Source organism: Chinchilla lanigera, unplaced genomic scaffold (genome assembly GCF_000276665.1).
Source record: "Chinchilla lanigera isolate Chin_1 unplaced genomic scaffold, ChiLan1.0 scaffold00095, whole genome shotgun sequence".
Classification (NCBI taxonomy): Eukaryota; Metazoa; Chordata; class Mammalia; order Rodentia; family Chinchillidae; genus Chinchilla; species Chinchilla lanigera.
In genome coordinates this window covers 2,556,987-2,571,909 of record NW_004955496.1, presented here as the reverse complement: position 1 = coordinate 2,571,909, position 14,923 = coordinate 2,556,987, and the positions used below count along the sequence as shown (strand labels likewise).

General features: G+C 38.0%; 1 protein-coding gene across 1 annotated transcript in view; it reads right to left on the bottom strand.

Annotated features, from left to right (window-relative positions):
* Dkk2 (dickkopf WNT signaling pathway inhibitor 2) overlaps positions 1-14,923 on the bottom strand; it is an 88,938-nt gene that overhangs the window by 6,401 nt on the left and 67,614 nt on the right. The gene's annotated exons all lie outside the window — the stretch shown is intronic.

Below are 14,923 nucleotides of genomic sequence, written 5' to 3'. Positions count from 1 at the left end.
CATTGGCCCAACTTTGGAGTTAGGATTCAACTTTGTTTGAATTAGTAGAACCCTTAAGGGGGCTCAGTGACAGTTGCAGTTACAGTAGCAGTCATAAAAGTATAGATGAAACAGTTGGTCTCTTCTAGCTGGCCTCTTCTGCTAATGGAGGATAGGGAAATGGCAAAGTGAAAGAAGAAAGAGCTGCTTATATGCTGCTGAATTATGGAAGATATATTTTAAGAGTAACTGCACATAGTTCATGATGGTAAAAAGCAAGGAGGCAAAATGCTTCCAGAATACATCCAGGCAATGAACTGTTTGGCATAAATAAACCAAAGAGCAGCATCTTCACCCCCGCTACTTCCAATGAGTAGCCAGAGCTGCTGGACCACAGTTGCACCAGCGTAGAGGGAGCAGAAACACACTCTCTTTACATGCCCAAGAGCCCCATTGTCCACACCTTGGGTTCACACGGAAAAGTCTGTTCATATGTAGAAGGCTACTTCAGCAGTGTCAGATGTTATTTTGAAAATAAAACTGTACATTCTGGTCATGTTATGCTTGCTTACTGAAAGTCTTTGCAACACTTCGAAGGTCCCTTTTTTCCAGTGATTAAGGTGTCACACCACACATCAAAGTTACTCAGATTTTGACGTAGGGAGGCTCATTTGCAAGGCTTTGTTGTTGGTTACGTTTTTTCTAATTTTTCAGAGCAATGGATTATTTTTATTTGAAAAATACAAAATACATTTTTGAAAGCTATGTACGTTTTAAACAAGCATAAATGATATGACTATAAAAGTATAAATGAAAGTGCTGTGACTTTCAAATAATTGGTATTACTTGGCTGTTTTTGTTTGGAATTATGTTTGTTCTTCTAACTCTGCTTGCATTGTTTATTCCTTCCACCTCTTTTTCTCTCACTCTCTTTCACTATTTCTTCCAACATCTTTTCTCCCCTTTCCCATCCTGTGCATCTGTGTGCACATACTGAGGCCCCACATGTTTTCCATTTATGTCTGCTCATTTTCAGGTAGAAAGAGGAAATGAAGACGAGGCGTATGTGTGAGTTTGAGGAAAACAATACATTTTTGTGTCACTACAATGTCTTCTTTACCCTTAAGAGAATCACATAGGAAAACCATTAACTTCAGATTCAAAGTGATCTTAAAAGCTTGCACAGTGGCAATGTTTAACACATACACTATAATTATTATAATTGGAGCCAGATAAAGCTGTAAAATTAATTCATATATTATTGTCCCACTCTGCGGTTCTATCATTAGGCTTTAGAGAATCTAGAGGAAGTTGGATTCAGAGCAGTAGACCATTTTTCAAGTGCCCAACTGATGCAAACAAAACAAATGTCACTTCCCGCCTTACCACTCTGTCCCCAGGCACTTTACCCTCCTCCCATTAAGCCCATTATTTTCAATTGAAATACAATTCACATGTTTCTGATTCATTTACATTTATTTCATTGAATTGTGTTGCAAGACACATTTGATGTCCTACAAGTTTCTTTCCTTCCTCAAAAATAGGACATGTTCTTTCAACGGAAATAAACATGTGCCACCTAAAACATCATGTGCTTATTTGCCACTCAAACAACAAATCTTCAGAAGATTCTGAATATAGAATAATTACTCGGTTCCCTTCCTAAAAACTTGTCTAAATGGCAGAGTACAAACTGCTTGCTAAAATTAACAATTTATTTATGAGGAAAATGGTCGAAGGACCATCATCTTTTTTTTCCATTTTCAGTTGATGGGAAGTGGAAAATATTGAAATGGCAAGTAATTGATACACAAGATATTAGAAAATTGGATTCACAATCATACTATATCTGAATGGGATCACAATAAAATTCTCTTAATTTTTATGGGAACAGATCACTTTGTCTAAGACAGATGCTACATAGAAGGCATACAGTTTCATTATGCTTCAATATGTCTTATGATTAGCTTGAAATAGAAATAACACAGGTAAAGAAAATATTCAGGATTTTTTTAAAATATAAAAGGCTATGAATATTGTGAACTTGTACTCAGAATGGAATCTGAGAATATAGACCTTAAGAGAAATTCTTTGGAAATTTAAAAAGCAAATTTCAATAATTTAAATGCAAAGTTGTATTACATAGCTTGTAGTATGTTTATGAAACTCCTGGTTCCAAGAAACACTATATATGAATAAAATCAAGAAGGGATGAATAAACTGATTGAAGCAAGTTTTAAGGAAGTAAGCAATGTTTGGAGGCATGCCTTGCTTTATGAATTCATTGTCCTCAAAACAAATCTACTAAGCCATATCTTCTCTTGAAATAATCATTAGAAGCAAAACACAGTGCATGAGAAACATAGATCTAACCCATGAGTAACAGAGCATGTTTTCAGCACTAATGAACTACTCTTCAGTGAAGAGTTTTCAACAAGACATTTTCAGCTCAAATATGAGGCTGCTGCAGCTTGCCATCTTTCCCCCTTACATTAATCAATTTAAAATGTCTGGGAATGGTATTGTGAGGGGGAGAGAGCAGAGAGGCAGACAGTAATAATGAAGGACCCTGGGAAACGAAGACTGTAGCAATGAATGGACTGCTAGTGGGAAATATGTACATTCATAAAATTTCCATTCAGAGATTTTCACATGGAAAATATTCATGTTCCATTTCCTTTGGTTTCCAAAGGCTGTTATTTGGTCCCATTTGATGATGCTTTTGTGGCAAACAACAAAGTGAGTTCAAGTACATTATTCTCTTTCCACTTAAAATCAGTATTTCTCTTACCTGGTACTTGTTTCAGAGGTGAATAAAAAGGCTGATTTTTTTTTTTTAAACCTAGCTATGGGAATTAGTAGTAGTGACTTTTAATGACTATTCATTTACTTGGACTTTAGGGGAATAGAACAGATAACTCTTCCCTTTTTGTCTGATGGTCAGTGATAGTTTGTGTCAAAGACTTAAAAGAAAGTGAAAGAATAAATGAGACCTTAGTGAGCTTGTTCTCCACAACTGGATCCCAAATTCAGTTTTGTGAGCATGCAGGGAATCTTAGTTCCTTCCTGAATCACTCATTGTCTAGCCTCAGTCTTAATCCAGAGAAAAACTGATTTGGGGCCCCTAATAATGGCAAGTGATTGGCCACAAATTGAGAATGAGGGAGAGCTGTCCACCATCACAACAATAAACAAAAATTTTTGTCCAACCCCATTTCAATGCTAAAAATAGAGTGGTTTCCACAACTGGTAATGCTGATGATTATTATCACCATGACATGAACTAAAATAAAATCTATCACAAGTTAGCATTTCTTTTTCATATAAAGGATTTCCTTTAAATCCATTTCCTCAGTGTTAGTTTGGAATCATCATTTAAAATTTTAACAATGATGTGAAGAGAGACTAAGTACTTTGTGGAATTAAGTGCCTTATGCTCAGAGACAGAATACTTGGGGATTCTGACCCCAACCCTGGCTTTGGGGCTTCACCAGGAGGTATGAAGACTAAAAACTTTGTCTTTTGAGGTTTCAATGCACAAAGGCTAGGGGACAGAGGGTTGAGCTGCATTTAGATATTAAAAAAATAAACTTGGCCACATCTCTTTCTAATACCAACAGCACGTCCACTGCAGCTGTTGGGAAGACAGAATACTGGCGAGAAGCACAAACAAAACTGTAAACAACATTTTCTCATCCTATTTATTGTTTAATTTTATATCCATTTAAATGCAGAGCAAATCAGAGCTATAAGCAGAAACCCATATTATGCAAATAAATAATGATAATTAAATAATCCTTCAATGAACAAAGTAAAAGGAAATGTACTTGTTCTATTTTGTTTAAACTAAATAAGCCTTCTTTCCCTAATTATTCTCAAAACTGCAGGGAGAAAAGGCCTATTCATTCAAGACTTACATTTTGGATTTTTTTCTTATTTTTCAGTATCTGCCCATCCTTTAGAATTTGCAGCAAATGAAACAATGAAGTAATGGGACCCCTAAGAATAATGAAATGGGGAAAAATGGCTCAGGTATCTTGGCAGCACTGACCGTCGAACAGATATTGAGCCTCAACTAAAATCTCAGTTAGCTCCCAGGGTTTCAAAAATAGCCAGGCACAGTGGTGAGTGCCTATAATCCCAGCACTTGGGAGGCTGAGGCGGGATGATCGTTGCGAGTTCAAAACCAGCCTGGGCTATAAAGCGAGCTCAAGGGCCAGCCTGAACTGCATAGCAAGACCCTGTCTCAAAAAGACAAAAAAACCCAAACGGTATTGTTCCTGTTTAGGGATGAAGAGGAAAGAAGAGAAACATTACACAGTGTCCATGTGGGATGGCCACCCATCTGGATGCTTGCGAGATCGTCCTAGTTTTGGTGGTGTTGTTGTTGTTAGTCGGGACAATCCCTTGTCCCCGCAAGCACTGTTTGTAACCATTTCGGAAGTCTGCTGGAGCCAGGAAACCGTCATCAGCTGGGCAGGCAGAAGAAAGCCTGCAGGGGACAACCCAGCTGTGGGAATGAAAAACATTTGAGCAGAGAGAGGGAGGTGACAGGGACGGGTTGGGATGGAAAGATATCTGGGGAATCCATGAGACAATAGAATGTCGGCAGTCACATGTGAGAAGCCAGGTCAGAATGGCTTGCTCCTAAATCTTTAGAGAAGAGATTGATTTCCCTGATGACAATACCCCACATGATAGACTTGTACGTCTATGGATGTGCAAGGGACAGCCCTCGTAAGGATGTCACTTTGAAATCAAACACTAAAATTTCAACTGCAGGAGGTGCAGGGACCTAGAGCTCAGGCTGGTTTGTGCAGTTGTGTGCTGGCTGCCAAGGCTGTACTTCCACTGCTTTTGCTTGTCTGCAACTGGTCCCGTGCATGCATAAGTTATGAAGGCAACTGAGTGGGTATTTGGTCCTCATTCCGGGAATACTGATGTGGCTTTTATTTATTGAACACCAACTACTAGTCAAACAATGTTAACAAGTAGTTCAGTGATCTCCAAATGTTTTGATCGTTATCTTTAAGATAATTTTGCAAAACGCATTTATCTTCCCACACACTTGACATCTATAATTTTTTAGCATGTGCTTAAGCCTTTTTTATTAATATGATGTATAATGCTTAACATCTTAGAAGAGGAAATTTATAGTAATTCAATACAAATCAGAAAAAAAGCCTTAACTACTTTATTTTTGTTTTGTTTTGTTTTGTTTTGTTTTGTTTTGTTTTCTGGTACTGGGAATCGAACTCACAGCCTTGCACTTGCCAGGCAGGTGCTGTGCCTCTGAGCTAAATCCCCAGGCCCTTAACTACTTTATTGATCAAAGCAAACTGATCCTAAAATTAATTGCAATGCATCTATCCATAAGCATTTTCCCTTCAAAAATTAGTGTGGAAAATATTCAGTCAAATTTTAAAGTGCACAATCACACCTACTATTGTTGATGTTTGGTATCCAGAATTTCCAAGCTTCACTTAAACATAAGACAAGAAAGAGAGTTTAAAACAAATTATTAAGAATATCTTTGTGAAAATAAGATTTCTAGATTATTTTTATTGGTCATTCAAAGATGTTTTTATTTCAGAGATTAATGCAGACTCTGAAGACTGAGTGTGTGAGTGTTTTGCCTTCTTTTCATCCATAAAATGGCAAAATAATTATCATATACCCACGTATACTCGGGGACAATTTTAAGAAGAAAGAACTACGGGGACTGAGAATCCGGACTTGGGTTCCATTAATTACTCATGCTGTGCAACCCAGGAAAACCTTAGAGAACATTTTACACATCCTCATTTTAAAAACAAGATTATTAGAAAGTTTATATTTTTGATACAAAGTTTCAAAGCCAGGATTATAAATTAGGAATGAGGGATTTCTTCCAGGGGTCCATTTGCTTCCCTGATGTATTCAGAACGCCTCACTTAAATCCTGAGAAACAATAATTCCATGAAATAAAGGCACAGCCCTCTCTAGCTTCAGTTGCTCCACACTGTCTTCTGTATGTCATTAAACAGAAAGGAGATTCCAGGGAATTCTCTGCTTTGAACATAGACCACATTTGCAATTGTGACATACACATAACTGTTATTGATCATGGAGTGAATGGATGAAGCTAATCTTTTACATATGGTTGCAGTACCTAGAGAAATCCGCAGGCTGTGGTTTACCTGGCCCTTGATTGTTTTTGTTTATTTTTTTAACCATTCCCCTGTAATTTAAAATATATAGGATGACACACTTCTACCCTGTGGTTTTTATTAAAAAAAAAAGTGGTATTTTAGGATTTGTAGCGGTGGTCAGAGACCTTTATCATCCATATATAATTATGCCATCCTTTATAATTGTCCTAACCTAAAGAAAGGAGGAAAAAGCACAGTTCTAAATGCTCTTCCAAATTTGGGGTTGATTGTCTGTCACAGAAACATTTTTAATTGTAGCCTTACAAATTTAGCTGACCTCATGACCTTTGGAAATTTAACACAGTAGGATAAATTTTAGAGTTGTACCACAATTTGAATTATACCTCCAAAATCAATTTGCTTTGTAATCCTTAGCTGAGTCTCATGTTCCTTCTTGATAAAATAGATGTATAACTGTAACTTCAGGAACTTCCTTTCTTACTTTATCATGGAAATATACATGGAATCGCTGTAAGAACTACTTATTTACAGTCTCCTACAGATTATACTTCTGTAAGACTGAATGAGTTTGAGGAATCTGTGCTCTAATAAATTCTACCCTGATGATCATACAAGAAAGTAAAATAAGGTAAGAATTGTTGAAAGACCAGTGATGCCTCTTGTATTTGCATCATACCAGTGATGCTGGTCTATACAAGATGTGGAGTTCGTGTTATCTCCAGGCAGACATGGGTGGTTCCCTGATAACAGCAGTCTAAGTAAGAGACTCTAACACCAACGACTTCCAGGAAGTGTCACTCCACTCCTAGTACTTAGCTACAATTTCTAAGGCTATGTGATAAAGTAAATATCACAGAACAAGCACATCGATGCACTTTGGGTAGAACACACTGGACTCAGAGCTGTCAGCACACCCGCTATGTCTGTGTTGTTTCATATCCTCATGTGGTATACACCTGTGTCTTATTGGCAAGATGTATCTCTGTAGCTTTCTTTGTACTTTATATCCTATAGGATTTTACAAAACGAGTACTTTTTGTCCCCATACCAAGTATGATAAACAGATGATGTATGTTTTCATTATTTTCTATTCTTTGTACAGCATCCACTTTCCTTTTTCTGATGAAAATTACGTTTAAAATTCAAAAGTTGATATCCGGGTAGCCATGAAAACTCATACTGTCAAATTTTTACTTTGCAAAGACCTTTATGATTGCAGAATAGGTCAAAGTGAGTTAACTATTTCTTACCCAAAAGATAAACATGTGAGTTTTACATGTTATATGAATTGAAGTAATATTTTGTTTATAATACCATGGATTTAAAAATGATATTAAATCTCTATGCATATGTATGTGCAGATAAACTAATCTCAAATTATTTCAAGAAATCCACCAAAGAAATACCTAACAGGGTTTACTCATAAGAAGGTGGACAGAATTATTTAGAATAGAGAAAAGAAAAAAGATTTAGTTTACATGTCAATCTTTCTAAACATGTTATAATTTGCACTAGATGAATTATCAACTAAAACTAGTATCATGTTCCAAAGAACTAATATTGTAAAATTCACAATGAAATTTATTACTTCTTTGTAATTTAAGGTTATATATTAAGAAAAGTTGGAATTAAGATGTGTTACACATGTGTACTAATGCCCCACAATGAATGTAATCATTATGTACTGCAAACATGAGCTGTACCAATGAGAAAAGGAATGAAAAGAAAGTTTTAGAATAGGTGAAGTTTCAGAGAACCAGGGCTTCATACAAAGAGGTGTTGAGCACCCAGACTAAAGTTTTCTGATCAAAAACTTTCTGATTTGTTTCATAAATATCACTTTATTAAGCAGAATATTATGAAATATTACATTACATAGACATAGACATACACACATATATATACATCCACAATAATTCTGATAATTATTTAACTGAGCTAATATTTATTTTATCTTGGCCAATTTCACTTAATATAGAACATTTTTCTAATCTTGTTTAATTCTTTTTCATTTCCTCCAGGAATTAGTTCAGAACAATAATCAAGTAACCTCTGGGTGCCTTCCCTTCTGATTTTGAGGAACTAGCTCATGAGAGCAGATAAAATTTAAAAGATTGGTCTTGCATGATCAAAAAGGTGGGGAAAATAAAACAGCAAAATACAACTCTCAATAGTTATCCTACAGTGATAGAAGATACCTTAAGCTATAAGTACATATTGTGTGAAAATCCTCAATGTCTAAGCTTAGACATTGTAAGCAGGAGGCCAGCCAGGGCAGGGATTTATAGCTCAGAGGTGCTCATGTGAAGATGCAATAATTGGGGGAAAGCTGGTTCCAAAAGATTCTTAAGAAAGTTGGAGCAAGAGGTTTACTTCACAGCAACCACCACACAGATTGACTTGACTAAGAAACCCTTGGATTAAAGAGGTAGGCCAACAAAGTAGCCCACAGTTCTATCAGAGAGCCCTGCCCAGCTAACCCATCAATTCCTGCCTCTGCTATTCGGATGAAGATAAACAGTAATGCTGTGAAGAGCACCACTGGACTAGAATCATTAATTCTCCATCTGAATGATGGAAGGACTTAGAGCGAGTTACATCTACAACAGGACAAAGAGCTCAACTCCTGGGTGAGGAAGAAGCCACTTGTTTGTAGTAACAGAAAGGGCGGGAGGTTAGCTCATCTGAACAACAATTGTACCATCCTTGTTCTTTTCCATTTTTTAGCCCAATTCCTTATCTGAAGCCTGTACTTAGAGAATTTGTAAAAAGTAAGGATCTGTGTCCATTCCTGTATTTTGTTCTCACTTATTTGGCATGTTGAGTTGGAAAGCCAGATCTCACATAGCAATCTGTGCTAGGAGCACTGCAAGCACCCTTATATTGTCAGTCTAAGCAATTCTGGGTTCCAAGAGTCAGAACAAAGTACGAGGGAGTTTGAGCCAATCTGAGTCTTCAGCGTAACAGTACAGTTAAGCCACTCCCACTCAGTGAAAGAGTTGTTTGGCTTCCTGACAAATTAGATTTTACAATAGCTGATGCTATTCACTTATTTCAAACATTTAAAATGATTTAGTTGAAAAGAATTAGCTTGGAGAATAATTTTATTTTTAGTTTCTCATAATTACAGAAATACAACCACATGTTGTTTATTAAAATAAAATACTTTTCCAAAAATAATCAATATGTCAATAACACACATAGGCTTAGTTCTCAGCCTGCCACCCTCATGATTTGATTTAAATTTTATGAAAAGGACAGAAATTCCTGTATAGGAAAAGCACAGAAATTTCCGTACACAAGGACAACAAAAATTTGTCTTCTAGAGAATATGGTATAAAGATATCACTCATTGGATTGTAATAAATTTCTACCAAAATATGCTATTTAAATGTTTTGCTAGAGGACTGGAAATTATGAACCAGATGATAGATGCTTTGGTTTGTATGACCCCAGTGTTCAAATATCAGCCTCAGCAATGTGGTACATCTCGTGATGACATACTCAATGTGTTACTAATCCCGAAGAGAACATATTGAAGACGTTGGTCCTCCACACCACCCACATCCGAGAACATCTGCTTTGGTGTGGTGACCAGCATATTCTCAATAGTGCAAGAGAGGTCAGAAGATTTCTTACCAGAGTTAAAAATGAAATCACGTCTCTGAGTTTAAGTTACTTTCCCTCCATCCCGTTGATTTGTCCTGCCTGAGCAAAGAATGCAGTAGTCTCCTCTATATTTCTGCTGCTTCTGTTGTGGGTCTCTGTTTATTTCTAAGGATGCCTAAGTTATACTGGATTGGACTCTACTTCATATCTCCTCTATGTCTGGCCTTTGCAGCCCATATGGGTTTTAAAACAAGAAAGGCAAGAGGGAGAATGGGAAAGAGCAGTGGGCTGCAACTGGGAAGTCAGTGTTCCTCCAGGGACTGGGACAACTGTGTCCTGCTTCCAGATAATTCAAATGCTCTTTGTAGTCCATAGGAAGTATAGACAAAGGAGACAAAATTCATTAGCTAAATGACTAGTCTAGTTTTGAGACTATTTTCCTGGGGTCCTTCTGAAATCCTATATTTTTTCAAAGCAATTTACCCCTCACACACACAAAAAAAACAAACACTGAAGGGTAGGTAGCACTATGTTTAGAATGGTATAATAAATCACTCTGGGGGCTGGGGATTTAGCTCAGCGGCAAAGCGCCTGCCTGGCAAGCGCAAGGTCATGAGTTCGGTTCCAGGTACCGGAGAAAAACCAATAAATAAATAAATAAATAAATATCTCTGGTCTTTGTTAATTTGTTTGCTTTAGCCAAAGAAGGAAGCTGCATTACAAAAAGGCTACCAGAAAACATCTTTGTTCTTGGCATGGTATATGATCTCTCTGTTTCCTACCTACTTCTCCAACTTTTGTACCAAACACTCCAGCTGTGTGAGATAACTTAGACACCCATTTGTCAGACACTCTCTTCATGACTCTGCATTGTCAAACATTTTCATCCTGCCAAGAGTACCCTTCCTCCTTCTACCTCCTCATTGGAACACTTCCAACTCATCATGCCTTTGCACAATACTAACCACCTTCACTTTTGGAAAACATTCCATGTGGCTCCCAACCACCACCTGAGTGGGACATCCCATTCAACTCGAATCCTGCTGACATTCCATGCCCATCTCTTTCAGGGTGTAGATCATGCCCTGCTCTATCTCCATCAGCCTCTATGTCTTCTTTGTGGGAGGAAATCATTTTTCATTTCTACAACCCCAGCGGCTACATAATACCTGGAATAATTTAGCATTTCACAATCTGTTCACTCATGAAATAATGAGATATTGCTGCAATAGTGATTGAAAAATTTAAAATTCAATTACCAAAAATACTCACAGAAGAACCAACCAGGAAATGGTAAAAAAGAAAACCCCTAAAACTTAATCTCATTTGCATGTGAATTTTAACCAAATATGTCGGTAGTGCTTCCAGGTTTTCAAATTCATTTCAAATACTGTCTGCACCTACTCAGCTTCCATAATTATACCCATATTTGTTGGAATTTTCTTGGACTCTTGGGCCATATTTAAAAGTATAAAGAAATTTGCCAGAGTCATATTTCAGCCTGAGTTTTGTTGCTATCTACTAGTAATAGAAATATGATATGAGCCTATTAAGTGGACAGAGGCAAGAGATAAGAATTCTGCTTCCTCAGTTATATGTCTGAAGTTCCATGTTTGTCCCATGTGTGGAATTGAGACAGGGTTGACACCACACATTGGAAAACGTTAAGTTCTTACATGGCTCTTGTGCATTCTATGGCCCAAAATAGAGCTTCAGTTATTGGATGCCTTTGTTCTGGGGGAAGAGAAAAGACACAGCCACACCTGGGCCCAGCAGGTATCAGACAGGATGAATTACTGTCTGCCTAGAACAGTTCCTGGGTTTAAATGAGATCACCAGAACTTTATTCGCACACATAAGTCAAGTAGCTTCCACGTTGTTAGATGAGGTGATCTTTATCACAACCAGGCACCGGTATGAGGGCAGATTGAAAGCACAGCAAGTTGCTCATGGGCTGCTTTTCATCTTCCCTCTGAACAGCACTGCTAATACATGCTATTATCAAACTGCTTGGCCGTTTAAGTAGGATGGCTGGAAAAAGCCAGGAGCAGGACCTTGAAATGAGGCTGCTCATCCCATGGTATGAGAAGTGGCACTGAACTTTCAACAATGGCACATCAAAAATCATTTACAACTGGCAAAGGACGCTTCCAAAAAATATTAGAACTTCTTTCCTGTACAGAAACATTAATAAATATCAGCAAATTTGTTAAAAAGTCTACTCCTGCTTTCTGGCAGGGGGCAGGGGGCAAATTCCAGTAAGAAATGAAAGGTTTACAAAACACAATCTCACAGAATGAATCAGTTAGTGGAGTAATCCTCTAGTTACTGATTATATAATAATAATTAATATTTAACAGCAACTGTGTATAGACCCTCTTGTCTTCTAAGTAGTGAGCTACTTGAGTATCAAATTAACTCTCTTTGCCACAGACTGCCTACACATGTTTGGAGAGATCTAAGGGTGCTAACAGGTGTCCCATCCTGTTCGTGCCTGTGGCGGGACTCTCCCTTTCCTCCCCTCCCATGATTGGACATCCATGCTTGGCTGTACTGAGATGGGGTAATAACCCACACCCATGTCCCACAGCCTGGCTGGTTTACTGCTGACTCCTCAACCAATACCCAATCAAAGGCAAAAATATGTTTCCAGTGATAGAGCAGTATGGTTTTCATTGAGGACGAGTTTAGCCGAAAAGAATACAGAAATTGTCTGGGAATTTCGGTGCATAACCTGGGTGTGGTGAGGATGAGCTTTCCACATTTCTCACTAGAGTTCAGTAACTTTACACATAACCTCCACCCAGCAAGGATCTGTAGCTTCATCAGCTCACCAGCCAAGAGGACTCCTCCTGCAAACAGATGCCACGATGGCTAGAGCTGCTCTACACATTTCACACACTTCCCTGAGACCCTGGAAATAGCAGGCTGCTGGAAACTACAGATATTTTACAGATGTGCCTTTTACAAAATGATTTCACAATTTGCCTAGGCATTTTATGTGTCACTTTACAGATGAATGCACACTCACCGCTGGCCTTTATTACAAGTTACAAATTTTAATTATCATCACTTTCCCTTGGTGATTTCCAAACTTAGGAAAGTTCAAAATTTCCCTCTCTTCAGTATCTAATGACATGAAGAAATTGTAAATTTTTAGCTTTGATGATAGTATTATAGCTATCTTTTAAAAGTTCTTTTCCTTCAAAGACACAATTGAAATATTTAGGGCTGAAAAAAATCTGATGCCTGGGATTTACTTTAAAATGCTCCCTGGGAAGCCAGGAGGAGTTGAAGAATATAATGAATGAGATTATCCATGAGTTAAAAATTGTTAAACCTGCAGGATGTGCATGTGGGTGTTCATGCATACTGTTTTCTCTACTTTCATATCTACTTCTTAAAATTTCTTAAGTTTTAAAAAATTCCCACTAGAAAAAAGCTAAAGAATTTCTGCAATATAGAAGGAACTTCAAATTTAATTTTCAAGGAGCAGCCAACTCCAGACAGAATTTTAAGCTGCTTTATTCCTATGCATAGATTACAGGCAACAACCAAAGTGTGCAATCAGAATGTGCTCTTGATTCCATCTGATGGAAGACCTCTGATAGTGCAAGAACCTTCTGCGCTTCTACAAGCTGGCTTGTCCGTGATCCACTGTGCAAAAGTAGCTGTGGTGAAATGGTATTAGAAATTGTTCAAGTGCCTGTGTTCCTCAAGTACCTAAAAACCAAATTATCCCCAAAGCTAACCGGGAATCATACCCACTTCTAACCACTGTGATCCACGGATTATTGGCCAAAGGCTTAATGTGGGCATCTTACATACTTCAGACATGGTCACTGCCCTCAAAAAACTGATACAATGTGGGTCAGAACCCAAGACATTGCTTTTGTGGGCAGTGACAACCCAGGTGGTGAGGAGACATCTCAAATCATCTTTTCATCATGCCCACAGGAGCACATTGTCTTGGGGTGCACAAACAGAGCAGAACAGAATTGATATGATGGGGTGAATGAAAATCTTCTAAACATCAGGAGGGTATTGACTTTTTAAATGTTTGATTTAGTCTTTGAATGATGGGTACACGTGTATGTGGCCAGAATATACAGGACTGCACCTCTCCACACTAAGCACTCTACACTAACCACATCCCTGGCAGCTAGTGTGCCCCTTGGCCCACCCCAACTCCACCCTGTGCCAGCTGCCTGAAAGTGCTAGAAAGTGTTTTCTTCAAATGCTACATTATTTGAAACACTTGCTAAGTGTCTGCCTACATAAAAGGAGCTCTCTCATTTTTCAAGAAAAATAAAAGTAGCTAAGTATAGTTGCTTTCGGAGCAGCTTTCCCATAAATTCGCATCTGTCCAGCACCATCTGATTGGCAAAGAGCCTTGACATTTTCCTCTCATCCAATTAGGAAAGTTGAGTTTGAGTAGGCTTTTAAAGAATTTATTGATACAAAATTCACACAACATAAAATTAACTCTTTCAGAGTGAATGGTTTAGCGATTTATATATGCACACATTCACAGTTGTGCTGCCTCTATTCAGTTCAAAAATATTTTCATCACTCTGAAGTAAAACTTGTGTTTCTCTGGTAAACAGTGTTGACATCAGATTCATAGGTGAGAAAGCCCACTGAGAGAGTGAAAATTGACACATGGTTGGAAGTGTTGGAGCTACAATCAGAACCCAGGCTTTCCAACTCTATATTCATTCTCAGACCAAATGTTCTCCAACTTTTGCCTCCACCAGAGTCCCCCAGATGTTTTGTCAAACCGACTGAGGTTTCTACCTTGAAAGTCTCTAATTCCATAAGTCTGCATCAGGGCCTGAGACCCTGCATTTTAGCAACTTCCCACTTGATGCTGGTATTGCTGACCCCAATGCCACCCTTCAGAACTACTGTGCTATATTCAGTAGCCCATGCCCCACTTCCCAACTACAGATTCTGTTAATCTAACCCTGGGTGATTACACATTTAAGCAAAGTACTGTCACAGGGGTGTTTCCTTTCTCTGCAGAGCAGACTCTTTAACTAATTTCCATCAAAATGAACACATGTCAGTGAAAACGTGTTCTTAATTTAAGTGGCCGTGTAGATTTCCATCTCATTCCTTGCTGAAGCTCAATGCTTTTCTCTGAGTAGCTGAACTTATTATTGTACCTTCTCCAGAAAATC